At 39.3% G+C, this 12,849-nt stretch overlaps 1 pseudogene; it reads left to right on the plus strand.

Moving 5' to 3' along the window:
* Positions 1-1,340: 1,340 nt before the first annotated feature.
* Positions 1,341-12,849, plus strand: part of LOC116098469 — a 197,833-nt pseudogene continuing 186,324 nt past the window's right edge.

Genomic DNA, 12,849 nt, shown 5'->3' on the forward strand with positions numbered 1-12,849 from the left:
CTTCTACAGTGGTTTGCAAATAACTTCAGCCTCATAGACTAAGTGACAGCCAGTGGCAGCTCCATTTCCAGACCCATCCTCATGTCCATCAAGGGAAGGACGTTGTTCTGACATAGCAGAAGGTGGCAGCTGCTCTACATGCCCTCTCTGTTGCTGACTGATGATTTGACCCTCTCTTAGCTGTGTCTCATTTGGATCTCAGGGTAATGTAAAAGATAAGTTGTTTTTATCTGAAAATATTTAATTTCTATTCAAGAATTAGTGATCAAGAACTTCCTTTGTCCTATATATAATTCTAGGAATTAGTGTATTAGTGGATTATTTGGATCCCCACTTTTTAGATATTGCAGGAGCGCTCAGGAGAGCTCAACTCAGGAAGCCTTGCTTTAAAGAAGAAAATTTTCAGGGGTCAGGGATGCCCCTCCCCACCCCTACCCCCACCCCCTGTTTTTGATTTCATAGCATGATAGAAGTCAGAGGCCTCTATCTCTTTGGGGCTTAATTCTTCCATACTTTATATGAATTTATTTTGAAAAAATATCTTGTTAGTTTAAAATTGGCATATCAAAGGCTTTTAAGTCTTATTTCAGGGAAAAACAAAAATCTCACTCTCAGCATCATATTGCCTTTTTGCAGCACTGGATTTATGAACAATGAATGCTTCTTAATACTGTATTGCACTTCAGAGAACAACCTGTGAATCTCCAAATACCACAAAATATGTAAGTGTACTGTGAGGTCTCTGAGAAGAGTCGTATGTGGTGTTCAGCTAATTGGTGTGCTGTTAAGAGAATCCCCAATGTAATATAAATTAAATAGGCTTTCTGTCCATAAACAACAGGACTGTAATCTCAACTTTCTGAAACCCACAGGCAGGAGAAGAGAGCTTTTTGACAGCGAGTAGCTGTTGCCACAATGAGTCATGTTCTTTTCTGTTTGTTCTAAGACTGGGGGAAAAAAAATCTTAGGAGAAAAGAATGCTTTGAAAAGCTGTAGAGAACAGCTGAGCCCAAGTGCTTAGAGACATCATCTTAAGATCATTGTGCTGTTATGGGGGTTGGGGGGGGAGAAGGCTCTGTGAAAAGGAGAGATGAAAGACAGGGAGAGGAAGAAAATGAGGGTCAAAGCACTGGACAAGAAAGGGGCATGGAAGCAGGACGAGTGTCCATGCAATACGTCCCAGGCAGTATGACTCATCTTGCCACAGCTATGGAAGAAACCCACACACTCTTCTTGCTTTCATTTACCTGCCTGTCAAGACTTTACAAAACAACTTTGAATGTTTCATCTCTTTCTGTCAGCCCACGTAGGCCCTGTGTTTGTGACACACACTTCCGGCCATGTCACTTCTCACAGAGACGTCATGCTTTGGGTCACAGTGGACAGAGGGCTTTTCTGTCCACATGGTCACCCTCAGAGTGGCCAGTAGGTCTCTTCGGGAAGAAGGCAACTTTGGGGTACAGAAAGTCTTTTGCTTTAGTTTTAAAGGCACTCGAACTTATTATTCTGGGTTTCCAGGCTAGACCAAGACGAAGAGGAGTGGCTAACTCTGTTGGATGTTTTTCAAACCACAATGTTTTTGACTGATTGGATTGTTGGAGTCTAATAATTCTTACAAGTGACATAATTGTCCACATGGGATGTGGTGTGAGATTTTGTTCAGGGCTAGAGATAAGAGATACATTTGTATCTTAAGATGCCATTCTAGTGGTTCTAGTAAAGTAGTAGGGATGGTACTGGTAAAGTTGTGTGAGGCTGTGGGCCTCCCGAAATGTTCTGTGCAGACAGTAACTCCCTCGGCTACAATCACTGTCCATAGACACTAATTGTCAACATTATGACAAACAATTATGAGACTTAAGGAGTCATTAAAAATTTGCAAACACAAGCTCATGGCAAATATCTAGGGGCTTTCAGACACAGATGGCCCTACCTTGGTGGAAGAATGAAAAAGATTCTTCTTTTATTGATACTCACTAAGATAAACTGCTAAGATAAACCAGATTGAGAAAGTCTGACTGACTCACCAGTTCTGTATTAGTAAACACTGCAAAGAGTGCCTGCTTCAGGTGACTTGTGTGGCACATGAGGAAAAGAGAGGTCCTTAATATGTTCAATCATTTGCACATTTTTGTCTTAGTCCACGTGTTTGTCTCTGTGGCAGAATTGCAACCAGAAGCTACAGTCCCAGTGGCAATATAGCTTGAAATTAATATTTAGAAGTATGGTAAAGATGTCAAAATGAGGTTGGATTGGCACTCTCTTCAACCTGTGAGACATTGTTAAAGGCATGGTTAAAATAGTAGGCCTCTAGAGTAATATTTTTGCCTCAAATTTTTGTCTGATACTAACATAAATGTGTAATATTTAGTTTGCTGGTTCCATTTGTGAGCCTATCAAACATTACCTATAAAATGAATCCTCTTGCCTGCCAAAAAAAAAAGAGAGCTTGGGGGTCATATTCATCAGGTTCACCAGGAAAAGGACACACTCCAGGCAAATGTCTATCATGGAGAAAAGTCCAAAAGGAAAGATGGGGTGGTTTTCATATGTACAGAGAGTTTCATACAGACAGTTTCAGATGTGTTAGAATTCCAAAAAGAAAAAAAAATTCTAGTAGGAATTGTTTGTAAAAATCTAGTGAGAGGGGATTGGGAAGAATCTGTATGGTGTACAAAGAGTGATTAAATAGCATTATCAGCAACAAGCGCCTTCAACCTGGCTTGGTGGGGATCCGCGGGGGCTATAGACAAAATGGATTATTCTCCAGTGGTCTGGACTGTTATAGCAGGAGACTCAATTAGCCTTCTCCTTGCTTCCATTTTTTTTTAAAGGAAAACAATTCTCTGTGTCAGGAATAACAGACATAAAGTGAATTATCTCATCTGATACATACAACATCCTCTGTATATATTTTAGGGAGAGAAAAAAAACCCTTTGAAAGAAACATAATGAGGGGAAAAAAGTTCATTTAATCAAAATCCTTACAAAAATAAAGTCCGTATATAATAGTTTAAGAAATATACCAGTGAATGTTTCGTTTAGGCATCCAGATGGAGGCTTCTGTCAATAAAAAAGTATCTAAATAGAATAGATCAATTTATTGTTCACATTTAATTTTTCAAGAATCATTTTGAAATTCTCTTTGTGTTTCATGGTTAGCTGCTTGTTGTGGAGGACACAAAGCCTTTAGAGTTGTCAGTGTGCTAAGGTGGAAAGCCAGAGTTCAAATCAAGCCACCCAATCATTTTAATCATCCTTAATATCTTCAGCCTGTCCTCTGTGCTGCCGCTGTCTTGTCTTTCATTCAGTGAACAGAGAAAAAGGAGAGTCAATAGGATCCACCCTTGAATACTTGTCAATTGGACAAGGATGCTTCCTCCTGCCCGACAAGCGTGTAGATTCAAAAAAAAAAAAATCACAGAATATATCTCAGAAGAAGTTATTATCACTGTGACCTTTTATAACAGGCAAGAACTTAACTCTGACTTCCGTAGGGGTTGGTCAATACCTGCTCAAATGGGCCACTGCATTCATGCGGCTCAAGCCATTTTCCTACAAGCAAGTCTCACAAAACCACCTGCAGTTCAGACTTCTGTTGAAAATGCCCAAATTTAACTCAATCAGAACCTGTGAAAATGGCCCCAGGGAACTCAGCATGCCACAGGGTGATCCACAAGCTCACCGAAGCTTTACAACCTCTATACTAATTTTTCTACTGATCAACTGATAACATTTTAGGCACATGAAAAGCATTGAGCAGCACTCTTGTCTTCCCTGGTAATGTGATACAACAGAAAAGCAATCAGTTTTCTGTGTCACAAACATATGGATGTAAGTGTGGGCTTTATTTAACACAAGCCATAAGTCTAATGTCCCTATGAGAAAAGCATACTTTCCCCTGCAGTGAATTGTGCTCAACAAATAATAATCCTTTGTGATAGAAGTGGTTATGGCTTCTTCTTTCTTTTAGCCTTGGCATCTTAACCATTGTGTATGCTAGAGAGAGGACCACCAATAATAAATCCTTATTCCCTTGTTTTCTGGTATTATTAGAACTGACACTATCTGCCTTTGAGACAAGCTTACCATCTATAATGTGCCAGCCAGTAGTGCATATGTGTCCACCCTGGTCTCATGCTCATGGCAATCCTCCTACCCCAGCCTGGGCTTATACATATAAGCTAACATGATCAGTTTTCCTACTGTTTTCAAAGGAAAAGGTCACATCTTGAATATTCTAGATTGTAATATGACTAGCTTCTCCACTTCCTGCCTTGCTTTTCTATTAGTTTTGTGTATGTGTTTTTATTGTGCTATATTGGATATTATCCACAAACCACAGGAAACTCTAGAAGAAGGAAGACCAAAGTGCAGATGTAGATACTTCGATCCTTCTTAGAAAAGGGAACAAAATACCCATGGAAGGAGTTGCAGAGACAAAGTATGGAGCAGAGACTGCCCCACCTGGGGATCGTTCCCATATACAATCACCAAACCCAGAGACTATTGTGGACTCCAGCAAGTGCTGGCTGACAGGAGCTTAATATAGCTGTCTCCTGAGAGGCTCTGCCAGTGCCTGACAAATACAGAAGTAGATGCTCACATCCATCCATTGGACTGAGGACAAGGTCCCCAATGAAGGAGCTAGAGAAAGGACCCAAGGAGCTGAAGGGGTTTACAGCCCCATAGAAGGAACAACAATATGAACTAACCAGTATCCCCAGAGCTCCCAGGGACTAAATCACCAACCAAGGAGTACACATGGTGGGACTCATGGCTCCAGCTGCACATGTAGTAGAGGATGGCCAAGTCAGTCATCAATGGGAGGAAAGGCCCCTGGTCCTGTGAAGGCTCTATGCTCCAGTGTAATGCCAGGGCCAGAAAGTGGAAGAGAGTGGGTTGGTGAGCAAGGGGAGGGGAAAAGCAACAGGGGTTTCTCGAAGAGGAAACCAGGAAAGGGGATAACATTTTAAATGTAAATAACGAAAATATCTAATTAAAAAAAGAGAATATTCCTAAAATTTCCTGACTCATCTAATAAAAATCTATCTTTGCTCTTGAATAAAAACTGAGAGGATTAGAGGCTTGTTGACAGAAACAAACAACAGAGTCATACAGTGGCCATGTGACCATGGAATTAGCATATACACAAGACATCCAGCTGGAGAGTCCAGATTTCCTTTTGAAATCAACAAAGCACCAGCCTTTCACTGATGCTCTGTGAGGATAAAGAACACTGTCAATCAGTGCCTTTAGAAGCCTTTGAGCTTCTAACAGACAAGTTTCGTGTGCACAGAGACCAGTGGTAGAAAAGGCAGATCAGTGTACTCACAGGGACACACTGAACAGAACTATGCATCACATCTCTGTTTCTCTGTCTTTTCTGTTTTCGTTATAGGTGCTAGATTCTATACAATTAATATATCCACCAGAAATGCAAAGGAGTCCTTTAAAAAACCTAAACATAACAAAAGCCTAGCAAGCCAGGGAGAGAATGGCTACCACATGGAAACAAAGGACCTTGGTAATCTGGTGGAAGGAGTTTTCCAACAGGAACATGAAGGCCTACAGGGAAGTGATCCCTGGAGCAATTCTTGTAATTCCTTGCAATTTTGATAGTTAGTGCATAAGTAGAAGAGAATAATCTGGAAAGATGTCATGACCAGAGACTCAGATCTATTATGGATAAAAGCTTGTGGCTTCAATAACTCAGCAGTGTAGAGCAAGCAGGGCAAGGGGGAGGGGATGGGGATGAGTTTCTGGAGATACAAAGGAAATATCAATTGGTTTCCTTAGGTTAACATGGGCAATGAGGCTAGTGTTTTATGCCAGTAATCCTCTTGTAAATTCCTGTAGCAAAGGAGATTAACCAGAATCCTAGAGGAGCCATTCTCTATGTGTCTGGGGTGGGGGAGGCACAGTTGTTATATAAACAAGTGAGCAGCACAAAGACTGGATGTAGTGGATGCTGTTGTGTGAAGCTCAAGTTCTCCCTTCCAGACACTGCCATTGACTACTGTCTAGTCTCTGCTTTAACCTAAGTTGTTTACTAGACAAATCTTTCAGTCAAGAATTTTGTCCCAAAGTATATGTTCCCTGTACTACAAAGCTACCTGCTTCCAGTGACTATCCAGTTCAGGATAAAAGGAACACAAAGCTGGGTACTTTGCCTTGGTTGGAACAAGTCTGAAAGACTACCCCAGGTCTATAGCTAAGGCTCTGTGATGACTACATACTTAACTGTTCAAATTCTTCCTTCACTTCATCTTTCTTCAGTTATCAAAGATTTTGTTCTTTAAGATGTGAAGACCCCAATATATCTATCTCAGAATCTACTACCAAAGAACTTAAGGTAATAGAATGTACCTATGGTACTCCAAAGTGGGCTTTATTTATGTTCATGAGAAGACATTTAAAAATCAAAACTACATAGCTATTCTTCCAGTGGGACACAATAGATTGTGGAAAGCCTTTAGCATGTAGAGTGCTCCTTCGGCAAAATATGCTGAAGAAATTAACATAATGTTTCTATTCACAGTTGTCATTCACAGAATTTTTGATAAAAATTTTATTATTAGGAAAACTTTAAAAAGAGCCAGCCTCTCATTGGATACCATATGACTCAAATAGCCCTCAGAGTTTCCCTGCAAGGATTACCTTAATTTTCCCCAAATGATAGAATTTGAAACTGTCACTGTTGGATAGAAAAGTCCACAGTAGAGAAAACTCACTTCTCAAAAGTATCTAAAATATAGGTGTGACTGAAGTTAAATTTGGGGCTTTTTATAAAAATATCCAGGATTGTTCGCAGTTTCAAAAAGATAAATGGATAAATCTCACAGTGTGCAATGTTTAACATACATTCCACACTGTCTTTCAAATTGACTGTAGATACAACCACAAAACCTTAGAAGCCAATGTAAGCTGAGCCTTACTGACTCTTTTTAAACATAATACATACAGACAGTGATAGCTTTTTAAATATCTGGGACAATTTGTAATATTTCACAAGGGAAATTGGAAAGATACTTTATACCTTTAGGCAAGAGTGAATTATTTCAAACACCGAGTGGTTCCAAATCCCACTGAGCACAAGAAGCTGAATTTCCAGAGATTTCCAGTGGGCACAGCACTTGGCATAATAAACTTTCTCTCCCGTTTCCTTCCCTCTACCTCAAATAGCCACATGCCCTCTAACCAGCCCTGGAGACAAACCTCAGTGTTGAATGATGGATAATAGTCATTTTCACAAATTCACTTTAAGGACTATGTTTAGTTTCCAAATGCGAAAGCTATGGGAACCATTCCCTTAGGAAAACAGTAAAAATACAATCAACACAGTTGAAATTTCAAAGGTCAAATTCATAATTCTACACTACAGCCTAGTTTCTCCCTCTGGGCACTGTGGTATTACATACAGCATAAAGGGCTCCATTGGCATGTAAGGATTAGTCTAAGGCTGTGAGAGCCAGGGAGGACCCTGGAGATAAACCATTTTCTCTGTCTTTCTTTTATGGACAAGACAAAAGGCTCTGGTAAGTGATTGTAGAACAAAGAAGAGAGGGAATACAAAGCCAGAGCCATGAAGTTCCTAAGATTATTTTAACAATCTTATGAGCAGCCTAGTCACTCAGACAGAGCACTGGTTTCTCTCCAAACCCTTCATTAAGACTCCACATTGCAGCCTACACCTCCACCAGATAATCTATCAGGAAACTGACATTGCTGTAAAGGTTAAAGATGGAAAATCTGTCACGGAGCGACCACATTTACTTTGACCCTTTGCGCATGTCTCTTTTACATAAAATGGATGAAGAGAACATGCTGCTAACACTGATGAGCCTGTAATATAGAAGCAGAAAGCTGGCCCTGTGTTTTCTTTATTAGTCACTATGTGTCTAGGACTCACACCTAACCCCTTTCTCTCTAGTGAAGGATTCAAGAAGATCTGCTATTGTTTTGTGCCCAAACACTTGATTTGCCTAATCTAATTTGTCATGGAATATTTCTTCTTCTTCTTAAGGATTCTTAAGATTTCAATATCTACTTCAACCTTCCATCCCCTGCTTTCTTGGCACCATCAACTAATTTATGTTCTTGTATTTGTGTAGCATTTAGATTTCTTTACTTAGTTTAGAGAATTTTTCTGCAAGAGCATCTCACAATCCCAGGTAGAGATCTTGAGTTGGGGAGATGGTTAGGCAGTAAAGTACTCACTTTCCAAGTTCCCCCACCAAAAGCTTTGCAAAAGCTAGGTGCACTGATATATACTTGGAATCTTAACACTAGAAAGACAGAGACAAGTGGATGTCTGCTGCTCAAATAGCCAAATAGTTTATCCTAATTGGCCCTAGGTCCCAGCCCAATGAGAAACTCTGTCTCTGCATACAGACACACACACACACACACACACACACACACACACACACACACACACACACACCAAACAAAAACCCAAGGCAGCTGGTTCCTAAGAGACAATATCTGTGGGTGCTCTCTGGACTCCAACAGTGCAGGCACACATATACATATATGTGTACCCACATAACACATCTGCACACATGCACACACATACACACGAATGACTCAAACACCCAAGCACATACATGCACACATACACCCAAATAAAATTTTAAGGTCTGAATGTGAGGAGACAGGATGTGCTATGAGAGATTGAAAGGGACTCTAGAACTTTGAGACTTCCTTGCAAAAGATCAGATCACAGCCGTCTTATATAAGCAATGATTCCCTGGCTCTCTTTTCTTTTCAAAATGCTGAAAACTTTTAAATCCCTTGAAGCTGTGATTTCTCCACAATAGACAATTTTCCACCAGGCATTTTCTACAGAGCAAATAGAGAGAGGCATGAGTCATCCCCGAGATGGATTTCACATGTTCTCTTAATAATGTGAGCTTTGCGGCGTACAAAAGATAGATTATTTGGCATTGGTATTTGCGTAATGACAGAGCTGCTCTTGATGGTCAACGCCATCCATATCCGTCTAGGTGGGCGGTAATGACAAAAAAGCTGTGCTCCAAAGGCTCAGCCAGTGGGAGGGAACAGAGTGGATAAAAAAACCAGAAGCTTTGGAGGCCAAAAAAAATCCCAAGCACCAAAGCCACATCTTACAGGAACTTTCCCTATCTGCAGAATGCTTTCACAAAGCTCAATAAGCTGACAGTGAAGATTCCATAAGAACTTCATACAAATATGCAGCATACATATAATACCTGACTGTAAAATACCTAATAAATTATAGCAGTCATTCACATGTGTTTTGCAATGTTTGTTTGTTTTGTTTCTTGAGGCAAGACCTCTCACTATGAAACAGCATTGGCTGTCCTAGAACTTATTAGGTAAACCAGGCTGTCCTTGAACTCATAGAGTCCAAAGTGCTCCAAAGTGCTGGGATTAAAGGTGCGCACAATCATGACTGATCATCAAATTAAAAAATTAAGTATTCAAGTTAATATCACCGTTGGATGTCTATCCACACACAACTGAAAAAATGGTCTTACAACAAATTTTTCAATTTTGTATTTGCTCATTATTTTATGAATGGGTTTTTTTCCTGCATTTTTGTCTGTGTACCAGACACATGCCTGGTACTCTTATAGACCATAAGAGAGTATTAGATCCTCTGGACCTGGAGTTAAAGACAATCATTAACCACCATGTTGATTCTGGTAATCCAATTGAGGTCCTCTGCAGGAGCAGCCAGTGTTCTTAACTGCTGAACCATCTCTGCAGCCCCATAACATCAATTCTAAAAATCTCATTCCACCTTCTTTGTTTTTCTACCAAAGCCAATGAAAGTTAATTTTTTTTCATTTCTCCATCACCTCCTCAAAGTCCTCCTATCAATAAATACATAAAGAGAAGAGTTAGTATATAGAATACTCATACTGTATGATTAGATCATGAATGTTGACAGATAAATAAGTATTAAAATTTTAATGATAGCAGAGGTTGGAATAGCATCTATCAATCTGGTGAGAATACCTTTCTATGAGAAATATGATTTCCACTAAAGTTTAAGGGAAATGCAAGCAGATGCTTTCTTTTTATAGATGAGAGACATGAGACGTGAGGAAACTGCGTGATTTGTTCAGAGTAAAAAAGTGTTTTCATGACAAGGAAAGGCAATGATGGCAGTGACTTGGGTTTTTGGTAGAAAATTTTTTGAACTAAAATTTATCTACAGACCTAAAGTGTTCAGCTCTGACATACTGTATACAATCATATTTGTACTTGCATCAGTAAAAAATAGGACATTCCTGGAGCACAGAGGACCCCATAAGCTTCCTCTAGCCATTACCCCTGTGGTAAGCAGCATCCTGACCCATCACCAGTGAATAGTTTCACATGTTTTAAAATTAATCTTTATCGATATGAATGTTTTCTTTTATGTCTGGTTTCTTTTGTTCAACAATTACTCCCTGACATTCAATTATTGCTGCTATACTGCTAATCGTTTCTTCAGATTCACTGTTGTGTAATATGTAGTTATATAAGTACACATCTTTTGCTTGCTTGTTGTTTACAGGTTGGGGTTGCTGTGAGCATCACTGTGTACTTATTTGGATATATGGACCTACACCATTTCTGCCAAGTATATATAATTAAGGAATCTGGTTTATAGCTTAATGCACATATAAGAAACCCAATCTTTTGACTCTGATATCAACCTTGACATGTAAATTCTTCAGCTTGACTGGACTTCATCCCATACATTCAACAATGGAATGACAAAATACAGAGAAGGCGAAAGGGGCTGGGAGCCTTTTGAATGCTATTGGTAGGGAAAAGCGTGCTACATTCTAGGTGTCTTGACAAGTCACCCACTCCATAGACACTCTGAAACCGAGGGCCAATTACTGCTCTCTCTCTCTCTTTTATTAGCAGGCATTTTATCTTCAAATCTACCATGTCTTGTTCAGTCTTTCTTTTTTTCATAACACTATACTCATCCTTCAGAACTTTCTCTAGTAGAGCCTTTTCTTTTTAATTTTTTAAATTATTAAATTAATTGTTAATCAGCACACAAAAGGTTTCATTTAAACTTTTTAAATTTACTTATCTAGTTAGTGTGTGTGTGTGTGTGTGTGTGTGTGTGTGTGTACATGAACAAAATCATATATCAAATTACATGTTGGGAGATCACAAGAAGGTTTGTTGAAATTGGGAGTCTCCATGTGGGCCCTGGGGATTTCGGGCTTGGCAGCAAGCAGTTTTTCCTCAATAAGCCATACTGCTTGGACCAAATAATTGTTTCTCTTATGGTATCTTCATACTTTGTCTTTTTTGATATTCCCAACTCCCAGTTTCTTCTGTTCCTTCTGCTCGCCCTCTTTCCTTTCCCAGTGGCCTCCTCCGAGCTCAGGAAACATGTGCTATATTGCCCAGTTCTCTCTTTTCTCTGATTCCCTTTCCTTTCCTCTCTTCTTTTCCCCTCTCATAGGATCTACATATAGAAGGTAACATGTATTATTTCCTTTGCTGACTTCGATTTATTTCCTTTAATAGCTTCCACCTCCTTTTATTTTCCTGCAAGTGCCATGATTTTTTTCCCTTTATGTTTAAATAAAAACCTATCTGTAAATCTACTATCTGTTGATAGTAGATAGGGAATGGGGCCACCCTAGATATCCATCAAGAGGCAAATGGATAAAGAAAATGTGGCCCATATACACATTTCAGACTTTTTCATCTCTCTAATCCATACTCAGTTTCATTGCTACTTGTCTACCAGAATTCTCCAATTTACCTTAAATAAATAAACACACACACACACACACACACACACACACACATACTTCAGCTTAATCGTCAATTTACAAGGAATAAGTTTCTTGTTGCTTCATGATCTATATCATTAAATGGTAAATTGTAAGTAGGCTGATATATGTCTTCTTTCTTCCCAAATATATTTAGAGTTTCTGGAATTACTGTAGAAGAAAGAAGTTTGTTAGAGTGCTAAGAGGGATCACAAGACCCTGCAATCATTTTGTGCATAGTTGCAGTTTGTTACAGTGAAAAGACACACTTAGAAATGAGAAAAGGCTCACAAGCAGAGTTTAAGGAGATCAAAGATAAGCATCCAAGGGTTCCCTCCCAGAGAAGTCACTGGGCTACTGCTAATTTTTTCAGACATGTCTTGTGCTGACAACACATCTTTAATTCTAACTATTGGGAAACCAGTGGATTTCTGAGATTTAGAGGCCAGTCTGGTTTACACAGAAAATTCCAACCATACAGGTTATATAGTAAGACCCCATCTGAAAAGAAAGACAAGAAAACAGAAAGAAGGGGGAGGAAGGAAAGAAGAAAACAAAGCAAAGAAAAAGAAAGAAAAAAATAGAGTGTTGGAAAATCTGTTGAAAATGCTATTCTAACTTCATGTAAACACTGTGGTATTGAGGCCTAGGGTAGAAGATTGCAAAGGCTCTCTTCCAGACTATGTGAAACACGTTCTGTCATTTAGCCTATTGGTTATGTACTTCCACACAGGCAAGTGTACTTAGATCATAACCCCATAATGTACATTTGTGATTCTGAATCACAGAAAAAAGTAAAGAAGCCAGCTTAGGCATATATTTGCACTGATACCAAAACTTTTCTCATTCAATACCTAATCTTACATTTACCAATTGTGTTTCTTGACTGAATTTCACATAGGTAACTTAGTTTGGCAAAAGTGACCTACCTGAAACTCTTTAGCATTTCACTGACCTTGCTGCATACACAGTGGGGAGCATTGGCATTTAACCACCTTTCTATCTGAAAATCTACATTCTACTTCTCTTCAGGTTCCTTCCTGGTGTATGGGATTAAGATGACTGAGGT

The sequence above is a fragment of the Mastomys coucha genome, unplaced genomic scaffold, assembly GCF_008632895.1.
Source record: "Mastomys coucha isolate ucsf_1 unplaced genomic scaffold, UCSF_Mcou_1 pScaffold20, whole genome shotgun sequence".
Lineage (NCBI taxonomy): Eukaryota > Metazoa > Chordata > Mammalia > Rodentia > Muridae > Mastomys > Mastomys coucha.